This window comes from Arvicola amphibius, chromosome 9 (genome assembly GCF_903992535.2).
Source record: "Arvicola amphibius chromosome 9, mArvAmp1.2, whole genome shotgun sequence".
Lineage (NCBI taxonomy): Eukaryota > Metazoa > Chordata > Mammalia > Rodentia > Cricetidae > Arvicola > Arvicola amphibius.
The window spans coordinates 91279108-91290439 of record NC_052055.2 but is presented as its reverse complement, the minus strand read 5'-3'; positions in this window follow the sequence as shown (position 1 = coordinate 91290439).

The following is an 11332-nucleotide window of genomic DNA, read 5'->3' as shown; positions in this document are numbered from 1 at the left end:
CAGGGTGTTTCTTCAGGTTACAAATGATGGATGGCATTGCAGGCAGGATGACCCCTGTGGGAGGACCCAGGCTATGGTGCAAGTTCCTGTTCCCTCATGAGACTGCAATCCTCAAACTTTCAAAACAAAACAAAACAACAACAACAGCAAAAACCTCTTCTAGAAGACAAGGGAGTAGAGCGCCATTGACTCAGGGATAAACTGGGATTCACTATAATCTGCCCTCCAGGCTAAGGGATCTGTGTCAAAGAGGAGGCAGAATGCTGTAGAAGCCAGAGGGTGTGGACCACGCCAAGGAAACAGTATCTTCCAGACACAGCAGGTCTGATGCACACATGAACTCACAGAGAACTGTTACAGCACACACAAGACCTGTACAGGTTTAAAGCAGACAAAATTCCAGAACTGAGAGAGGAAGTGGAGAGAAGTCCCACCTCTAACCAAGAAGCTATTTGCAACTGATACCTGCTGGGCGAGAAACTCTGTTCATCTGCTGTGAAATGACTGTGAGTATGTGAACCACACACCAGGGCAGCCTCCTGCAGGCCCAGTCTGAGTAGTTGGACAGAGTACACTCTGTCTTTGGTTTTTTGTTCTTCCTCTGTGTGTGTGTGTGTGTCTATGCTTGTTACTGTTTTATTTTGTTTTGTTGTTTTCATTTTTGTCTTATTTTGTTTTAGTTGGTCTGTTTTGATTTTCATTTAATTTTTTTTGTCTTTTTATGAAATAGAATATGAAGTTTGGGGTAGGGAAGTGGAGAGGATCTGGGAAGACTTAGGGAAGGGGAAAGAATATAACCAAAATACGTTATATGAAAAATTTTGAAATAAAAATTTAAAATATCAGATAATGGAAAAAAATCTGTAAACCTATGGAAATGACTAAGTAAAAATGACAAATTTAATGTATGACAAACTGAAGCCCCCAGAGTATTGCCCCTTCATGGTGGAGGGGAAGGACAAAGCCCAGGAGACACATGAAGGGAGGTGGATGCGATCTGGGGTGTGGGGATTTCCTTAGAAACTTCTTGGAGGGAAGCTTGTTAAGACTCAGGATGCTACAAAGGAAGTGAAACAGCAGGCTGTGGGGAAGCAACCGCTCTGCTTTGCAGGGAAACTCAGGAAGTAAACAACTCAAAAGCTTCAGAAATTCCTGGAAACTGACCAGATTCACTAGCCTTCTCCCCCACGCTAGTATATAGCAACACTAAGGCCTTCTGAGAGACACCCTCAGACAGGCTATGTGGAAGAAGCAGAGAAGAGAGCTACCTGGAAGTGGCAGAGGCAGAGGCTCAGTCCGACCAGCTGAGCTCCCTGGAAAGGACACATTCTAGCCTGTTGAGCTGCCCGCAGGGTGTGCTGTCCACTCTAGGTTTCCAGCGTTTATGAGCTGTCACTCACAAAGGGGTGGGCTTTGGTGACGCCATTGTCTTTGAGTCATTTCTGCTCCTGTAAGTGACTCCTCCTGTATTGTGGTCGTTTTGATGCGACTGTCCCCCGTAGGCCTTTGAAACCTTAGTCCCCAGATGGTGGTGCTATTTGGGGGGAAACTTAGAAGGTGGGGCTTTGTTGAAGGAACTATGTCACTGGAGGCAGGCTTTGAGAGTGTAAAGACTTGTAATCTCATCATTTCTGCTTCCTGCTTGCAGTGCCAGATGTGAGCCCTCAACTTCTGGTCCTTGTAGCTCTGACACAATGATGGACTCTGCTTCTCTAAGCTGTCAGTCCAAATAAACTCGGCAAAGAATAAATTCCATGCGCATGGTATTTTATCACAACAGTAGTAGAGTAACTAGAGAGAAGTTGGTACCAAGGAGTGGGCCATGGCTGTGACAGACCTGACCATGTGCTTTTGGGGAGGATGTGAAGACTTTGGGACTTTGGACTAGAAAAATGGTTAAACGCTGTAATCCAAACAATAGCCCATTGTAGAAGGGTGGTGCAGAGACAGCAGTGCCAAGAGCGGTGCAGACTGGAGGCCCAGCTCAAGAGCTTCCATAAGGGAGCAATATTAGCAACGGGACAGAGACAGTTCCTGTGATAGTTTGGCCAAAAAAAAAATGTGATTGCTTTCTGCCCATGTCCTAAGACCTTTTCTGAGGCTAAATTTAAAAGTAATGGACTACATTCATTGACAGTGGGGATACTAAGAGAGCCTGATGCTGACCGTGTTGGGAGGTTTTCAGTAAACATCCTTAGGATGTGAATGGAGAAAAACGGAATAGGAGGAGGACAGCATGATGGCTCCTAAAGTGCGGAGAAGATTTTTATTGTAGGTAGAAGGGAGAAAGCAGGCAGAGGGAAGAGTCCAGGCTGAACATGGGTGGCAGACTAAACCCGACCACGAGAGGAGGGAGGGGGAAGGATGGCAAGAGAGGAGCTGAAGACCTGGGCCAAGAGACCAAGAAACTAGTGTAGCCAAAATGGCTGAGTTACATAGCATTCAGGCTGGGGGAAGGGAAGCAGAAGCCCAGCTCTAGGGAGGGAAAGGTTAAGGGTAGGGGATGGGGTGAGAAGTGCTGGGAGGAGCCACAGGTACTGAGGGATGCTAGGAGATCTGGCCAGTGTCCCATTTGGTATGCTAATAGGCACCTCAGTTAGCCATTTGTCCTGGGTTTTTAAGACCTAACATGATGGTCTACAATGGAAAAGAAGTGAGGCAGAAAGAGATTGAAAAATGTACAGTTTGAAGGGAACAATAAAGCACCAGGAAACTCAGTGTAGCAGGCAAGTGTAATACAAAAAAGATGCTGAGATTAAAAGAGAGGCCTGGAGCACTGGAATAAAGGGAAGGGTGACCTCAGGGCAAGACCTCATACAGATAAGCATCCTACTTGTATAAGGAAAAGACCTAAGGAATTTTCTACTTCTAGAAAGGAACAAATGAAAGCTGCTTGCAAATGTGATTCATGCGGCCCAGCTGGCAGCTGAACTTTGCAGGATCACCCATACGGTGATGTGAGAGTCAGGACTCTAAAAGGGAACATAGAATCGTGGTTTCAGAAGGCTGCTGAGGCCAGGCAGAATGTGGCAAGGGAGGCCCTGAGAGGTCACCGTGTGAAGCTGTGAAAGTGACCCCCGGGCTTCACTGGAGAGGATGCTGAGATGCTGGAGCTGTGAGACATCCGCTAAGGACCCCTTCTGTGGAGTGGAATCAGACCCAGAGAGGTGTGTGTTGCAGTCGGCAAAGCTGGAGGGGTGGAGCTGCCTAAGCCATTTGACATTAAACATGGAGCTACAGGATTTAGTTTTCCCTGCTAGATTTTGCTCTTGATTTGGTCCAATTATTTCCTCGTTATGCCACTCTTCCTCTCTTTTGGATGGCAGTTATTTTCTGTGCCATTATATTTTGGCAGTATGTGATTTGCTTTTGATTTTACAGGGGGTTAGAATTAAGAGATTGCTTTGATTCTTAGAAAAGACTTGGACTTTGGATTTTTCAACAGTGTTGAGAGAGAGCCATGGGAGGCCTTTGAAGATGGACTAAACACATTTTCCCTTATGATTTGGCCATGAGCCTATGGGAGCCAGGGAGTTTGGAACATGATGATTTGATTGAGAATGTCCCCCATAGGCTCTGGCATTTGAGTCCTTGATCTCCAGTTGGTGGCACAGTTTGGGGAGGCTTACAAGGTGTGGCCTTGTTGGAGGAAGTATGTAACCAAAGGCAGGCTTTGAGAGTTTAAACACTTGGGCCATTTTGAGTTCACTCTCTCCTCTTCCTATTTGTAGTTCAAGATGTAATTAGACTACTTTCGCTCTCAGCATCTAGCTCCTGCTGCCTCTGTTCCACCATCATGGGCTCTAACCCAACAGAACCATAATCCCCAATAAACTTTTTCCTCTGTAAGTTGTTTCGGCCATGTTATTTCATCAGAGCAGCATAAAAGTAACTAATGTACCCATATTCTTGTAAGTAACCCCAATAAAACTCATGGGTTCACCAAGTTGGATTTTGGCAGAATTCTTATTTTGGTCTGTCATTGGCTTCCAGTCTGAGATGAGTAGACATTTATTCATATCTCTAGGAGTTAGTGTCATACATAGGATCTTCATCATGGGGGATATTGACAAGGGGTTAAGATGTTGCTGAATGAACGCACTTGAAGATTTTCTGGGTAAGTATAAATGATAACTTATTTCCAAAGAGAATACAATTGCAAGCATAGAAAGAATAGAGCTAGTCACAAAATGGTAGAATGCAGTGTATCACAGAAATAGGCAGAATATGAAACTCTAGGAATTGGTATTTTCTAAAAAGTATTAAACCGGTAAACTGAAATTCCAACTTCTTTGGAAAATCTGGAATCTAGTAAAATTCTCGAAGTATTCAGAGGCGCTGTTTGATGAATAGAATAGCGAACCAGGCTGGGGAGATGGCTTTGTAGGTATGGTTCTTGCCTCACAAGCATAAAGACCCTAGTTCAGAGCCCCACAAATGCACGTAAAGTCAAATGCAGTGCTGTGTACCCATGTGACAAGACTTTTCCTGGGGAGATGCAACACACATGTCTACTCCTCTCACACAGGGAGCCCAAGACAGACCAACATCCAGCTTGGTGAACCAGTGACTTATTCATGTTACTTACAGGAGCAGAAATTACTCAAAGACAGCTGTATCACCAGAGCCTACCCCAGCATGGGTGACATCTGACAAAAACGAAGAACGTGGAACACACAGCACAGTTCTAAAGGCTAGAAAATACCTCGTCTAAGTGATTTCAGTTGGCCTAAACCTCTTCCAGGCAGCTAGCTGGTCTGGTCTCAATCTTACAGTTTTGCTTGTCTGAGACTGACTCTTTATTGGTTACTCTGCAAGGGAGGAGCCTATTGAATCTGGTCAGTTTCAGGGACTTCCTGAAGCTATTTTGAGTTGTTTCCTTTCCTGTTTAAGAAGCTTCTCTACAGGATGGAATGTTTTAATCCCAGAGGAAACACTTTACACAACAATCTTTGTGCCCAGTTATGGCAAAATGAGGGGGAGCAGGTAGGCTCCCTGGAAGCCAACTGCCCATTTAGTAAAGACTGCTTGGCAAAATTCAAGACCACTGGGATCAAACAATAGGTGGAAAGCAACTGGGGAATGACACCTGGGGTTGTCCTCTGACTTCAGCATGTATGTGCACCCCTTCTCTCCCTCTCTCTCTCACACACACACGTACACACACATACATGTACACACTCACACTCTGCATCTGGGGGGGTCACACCTGAGGTTGTTCTTTGATTTTCACATGTATGTGCACCTCTCTCTCTCTCTCTCTCTCTCTCTCTCTCTCTCTCTCTCTCTCATACACACACACACACACACATACACACACACACACACTGACACCTGAGGTTGTTCTCTGACTACCACATGTATGTATACCACTACACACACACACACACACACACACACACACACTGCACACATGTATGCACATGTGTATGAAAAAAGGGAGAGAGAAAAAAAGAGAATGGTGAACGTTGGTGTTTTGTATCACAACTACAAGCCTCTCATGGCCAGCATTAGTGCTGCGGCTGGCTGCCGCCAGGACAGCTACTAAACCTTGTCTTCCAAATGGAACTGCATTCCTCCCTGTCAGATGCAGGCCCCAGGGACCAGCATAAAGACTGGCTAGTGTGTTTCAGCCCATTCAGGCTGAAACAGCATCTGTCCAAAGAAGTCAGAGGGACAGAACACTGCCTCCTTTCCCTTTTCTTATTAGTTCCAGGCAGTTAGGGCCATAGAGCTGGGACTTCAGTGAGCCCATAGCATAAGGCCTGTGATTTTTGCAGAAATAGTTTGGAAAAGTCACCACCACATGAATAGATGGGCAGAACCCTTAACAGATAAAACTAGGTATCTCTGGGGAGAGCAAAAACATCACATTTCCAGAGTTACTGTACTAAAACATTCAAAATATCCCATTCACAACATGAAAAGAAAGAGAGCAACATAAGCTGTTTCAAGGAAGTTCAGACATTGAATTTACGAGACAAAACTTGAATTGTTTTCTATGCTCAGTGAGGTAAAGGAGGTCATGGACAAGGCAATCAGAAAAATGGTGGACAAATAAATATGGAGCATTTTTCAAGTAAGTGAAAACTTAAAAACGGAGTAGGATGACTGAAGGGAAAATGCGATAGCTAAAGGGACCATTCATTAGATGCTCCACAGGCATAGATGCGCAGGCAGAGAGAGTGGAGTCCACGAGACCATTGGGATTGCTCAATGCTGTGTGACTTTTCTTGGAGGGAAAATTCAACAAATGTCTGTCACCCCATAGAGGATACCAACAACAGACCAAAGAAAGGATTCCACCCAAGTCTTTCAGTCTGCCCTCGTGAGTCAGTGTGTTTATTGAGTTTTTTTTTTTTTTTTTTTTTAATCTGGAGGGAGCTATTTCCAGGAACATGAATGAAGACTCAAAGACAGTTGCATCTCTGAAGGGTCCACCTTATTTGCACAGGTGAAGACGGAGGAAGGCTCTACCCTAAAGCTCTCTCAGCTGGTTGCAGACGGCCCTCTTTCCAGCAATTGCTACTGCTTAAGTAACCTGGGGGAGGGATTTTGTGAATCTTGTAACTTCGGGAACTTCCTGAGACTGTGGCGGTTGTTTACTTCCTGAACAGTGTAAGTTTTGCTTGCTTGCTCATTCTTAAGCACCCCCCTCCTCCCTCCTAGAGGGAGTGTTTCAATTTGGAGGAACTGAATTCAGCACGGAGTCTGGGGAGCATAAATACAAAAGAAGGAAAGTGAACAGAACTAAGGAAACTATATGGGGATCAATGCCCATATTGATCTATATGGAGATCAATGCACATGCTTTGGCAATACTGGGAGAAAACGGGGGGAAATGAAGAAAGAAAATTGGAAAAAATAAAAGCTGAATGTGTGAAAGGACCAGTCTACACATCCATGGTGGTTAGAGAGATCATCAAGGATGCTCAAACACAAGCGCACTAAGGTAGGCGCCAATCAAACTGCAGACCCAAAGCCCAGTGACAATACTGCAGGCAGAGAGGCAACTGGCGAGTGCACCGGATATCCAGCAGTCAGCTTCTCCTCAGAGACCACTGTGGGCAGAGGCTGGCTTGGTATTTTTACACTGTCAAAGCAACAGCAATAACCACCCACCCAGTTGAGCGCGGTGGTGTCCAGCTTTAATCCCAGTGCATACAAGGAGGAGGCAGATTCATCTCTGAGAGTTCCAGGTCAGCCTGGTCTACACAGCAAGAACCAGGTGAGCCAGAGAAACATAGTGAGACCTTGTCTCACACTAAAATGAAACCTAAAAACAAACAAACCAAGAAATCCAAACAAAAACAAACTTGTCATGTTGTATCTGGCTGAAGCTACAGAAGTGAAGGAAAAATTAAAGCATTCTCAGATAAAGGACATGTGATTCTGTGTACCAGCCATACTACCATGTGTACTATGGTACTACGCCGGTAGTATGGAGCCTGCACTACAGGACCATACTGGCTGGGCAAGGGCCTGGAGATTTAAACGCACAAAGACACATAGACAGAGACATGGGTCATCCTTGAAACAAAAATGTTAGCAGAGCCACTTATATGTGGATCCTTAACTGATAGCCACACCCTAGGCAAACATACCAGAATCCATTCCCCTGCCATCAGGAACTCCTGAGGGTTTCATGCTCAGAGTAGCTACAAACACAGGAAAAACAAGTTTTGCTCAGAGCATCTGAACAAGTTGTTTACAGGAAATTCAGGGTCTGGGCTCACAGCCCCCAACAACTATGTCATTAGTAGCTCTGTCCTACAAAAAATGCTAGCAGTAATATTTTAGGTTGGAAATGTAAGAGTATTAGATGGTAACTAGGAGCTGCATAAAGAAAAAGATCTTCAGCAAGAGTAACTACACAGGTAACTTAGAAGACACCGTTGCTGTATCTTGGGGTTCCACTTCCTCCTCTTTTCTTCCCCATGTGGTTTAAAAGACAGATGCATAAAGACGATCTTGATGATCGACGTTGAGGAACCCAAATGCATGGAGACTCAATGTGACAATGATAACACAGACGAGATGGGAGCAAACATTGAGCCACACCAGACAGGACACTGACGACGGACCAGAGATGATCCCACCCGAGTCTAGCTTGGCAGCGTTCACTGAGGTTACTTAGAAGAGCACGGGGGGGGGGGCACTAACAGAGGATGGCAGCCACATCACTTCTGGCCACCGCCGCAGGGACGATGGCTCACAAAAGCTGCATCACTAGAGTTCCTGCATCGCAGAAGGACCTCCTTCCCCCAGCTGTTGTTCACTGCGTATCAACCCTTTATATGTGTGTGGGGGGTAGTGGGGTGGTTTATTAATCTTATTTGTTTCATGAGCTCCTTGGTAAGTTTTGTGAGCTCCCAGGAGGAAATATTTCAGTCCAGAGGAAGCAATTACACAATAAATGGGGTAGCAATAGCTATTAAATTGTTGGTAGTAACTCAAACTACACTGCGCTGTGGCTCGCAGGTTTGTAACTACAATCTCCAAGGCAACCACTGATGTAATAAATAACAAATATACCGAATAAAGAAAGGAAGAGAAAATGAGATGACACCCTAGAAAAAGTTGATCATGTACAGAATATGGTTATATTGGAAGAATTGAGTAAAAATGATTTGAGATAAGAGACATTTAAAAGAAAACAATAGGAAAGTGGGTTGAATTTACCAACTGAAAAAGACATTAAAAAAACTGGATTAAGATAAAAGGGAAAGCATGAGACAACTATATGATGATTACTGTAAACTTGCTTGGCTCAAAGGAACAACTAGTTTGAAAATGAAAAAATGAAAACCAGGAAGCGAGTGGCTGATAAAAAAAACGATTGCAAGTTAAAAATCATTATACAGACAAAAAGACTGTTGCATAATTATAAAAGTGTGTGCTGATCAAAATGCTAGACCCAAACCACGTATGGTATGAATAACAGAATCCCAGACTGTAAATGCAAATATCAACAGACTTGAAGAGACTGATAGCTGTTTCTACGGCTCAGTATCTCACTGTTAGTAATATGTGGGGCACCCATATAGAGATACACAGAGAAACCCTGTCTACAAAAACAAAAACAAAACAAAATCTTTAAATATTGTATTGTGTCTTAAGGGTGATTTCTTTTTTAAATTAATTAAGACTGTTCTTTGACAATTCATACACATATATAATGCTTTCTGACTATAATCTTCCATATATAATCTCTCTTGATTCTCTATCATCCCTACCAACCCATGGACTTAAAGATGAAAACCACACAGCCATCTCAAAAGATGAGAAAATGCCTTTGACAAAACCCGACATCACTTCATTACAAAGGTTGTAGAAAGAATAGAGATGGAAGGAGCATATCTCAACACAGTGGGGGCTGTGTATGACAAATCATAGCCAAATCAGCCTAAGTAGAGAAAAACTCAGAGCAAGGCTATTAAAACCCTAAACAAGACAGAGCTGTGCACCATCTCCACTTCTATTCAATATAGTCTTTGAAGCCTTAGCTGGAGCAAGAAGACAAACGAGGGAAAGAAAAGTGATATAAATAGGAAAAGGAGAAGTAAAAATATCCCTGTTTGCAGATGATATGATGCTATGCATAAAAGACCCTAAAATGCCCACCAGAAAACTTCTAGAACAAAACAAAAACATTTTTGAAAAAGAAAAATGGAAACAAAAGTGAGATAACTCATCTTGTGGTTTCAAAATGTATAAAAGGCTACCATAATCCAAACTATGCTTTGTCTGACTTGGGTCCCTAGCTAGAGAGTTCATTTACTGCTTCTTCCTTGCCCAAGGGTATCTATTCTGTGTTTACTGTCTCACGCGCAGCCATTGTTCTCAGAGGACCTCCCAGAGGGAGAGGCTTCTGAACTCAAAGAAGCATCCCTGAAGAATGTATTGATTCCTACCTGCAGTAGGGCTTTCCCTAGAGTGATGTAATTCAGAGGCTAAAACTCGGGACCTGCATTTTACATCTCAGGAATCAGAAACTAATCAAACAGCGAATCATCAGCCTGAAAGCCAACAGCTCCTTCCAAAAGGCTCACAGAAGAAACACTACCCTCCATCCTTCACTGTTTCATATGGGTGTGTGTGTGTGTCCTGGGGATGACTCCCCCAGGACACACACACACACACACACACACACACACACACACACACACATTGTAGGCAAGTATTCTACCACTGAGTTGTGTCCCAGCTCCACTCCCTTTTTGCTTTTTATTTTGTGACGTGACCTTTCTAAGTTGTACTGGCCAGCACTAAACTTGCTCTGTATGCCAGGAAAACCTCCTGTCGCAACCTCCTAAGAAGCTGCCGTCCCAAGCTTCTATAGATTAAAACAAACACCCCCGACCCCGAACACCTCGCGTCTATTCTGCTATCCACTGAAGGACATAAACTACCAGTAGTGAGTCAGGAGCTTTGGGAGTGTGTGTACGTGAGTGTGCTTTCTTATACTTCCCAGCTTTTCAGAACCATGTGAAACCTGTAAGAAGACAACCAGGAGCGACTTTCCCTACTTTTGCCACTCATTGTGGGCTGGGAGAACGGCAAGAGCCCGTAGGTGAATTTTAAGTCGAATCCACCAACTGCTGAAGGGTGATGCCCTGGCATGGAGCCAGAACAAGGAGCCCTAAAGGCTTCCTTCTCCATCCTCTTTGTTTTAAGCTTGAGAAGGGAGTGTGAGGGGGTCACACAAAGGCCTGGGTGACTCGGTTTTGTGGGGCACAGTGAGATCATACAGAGGGCCTCTCAGCTGCCCTGGCTTTTTCTGCCCCCTCCCCCCTGGAGTGCTGGTGTTTGGTTGTGAAACAGATTATCAAGGTCATTCCCTGGGACGGACAGAGAACTGAACATCTCAGAAACAGAGAAGAGCAGACCAAGCTGTGGAGAAAAGGAAGGTGTTTTCTCAGCATGGGGAGGACCCAAGCCTGGAAGTCTGCTAAATGGGCTCTGGGTTGGATACTTTTAAAGGGTTCTTGGGTCCTTTCTTTTCTCTCATTAGTCCTGTTTAGATTCCCCCGCCCAAGTCTTTTAAACATTTCTCTTCACAGTGTCTTCAAGGAACAAGAAGCTGCCGCCTCTGCTGTCTCAGGGAGCCTGGTTTTGCTTTCCCATCTGCCTGAGTTCTTCCTACCTCTTACCCTGCCCTCAGCTAAGCCCTTTCTTGACCCCACCCCCGCCCCTCACAGGAACACCCTTTCCCAGGGCATGACTTTTCACATCGCTTCAGCTTTTGACTCCTGTGCAGCGTCCCCCACCCCTCCAGCAAGTTAGCTTGGCTGTCCCTGCTTGTAACTGTTAGGAAGAATCCTAAGATGAG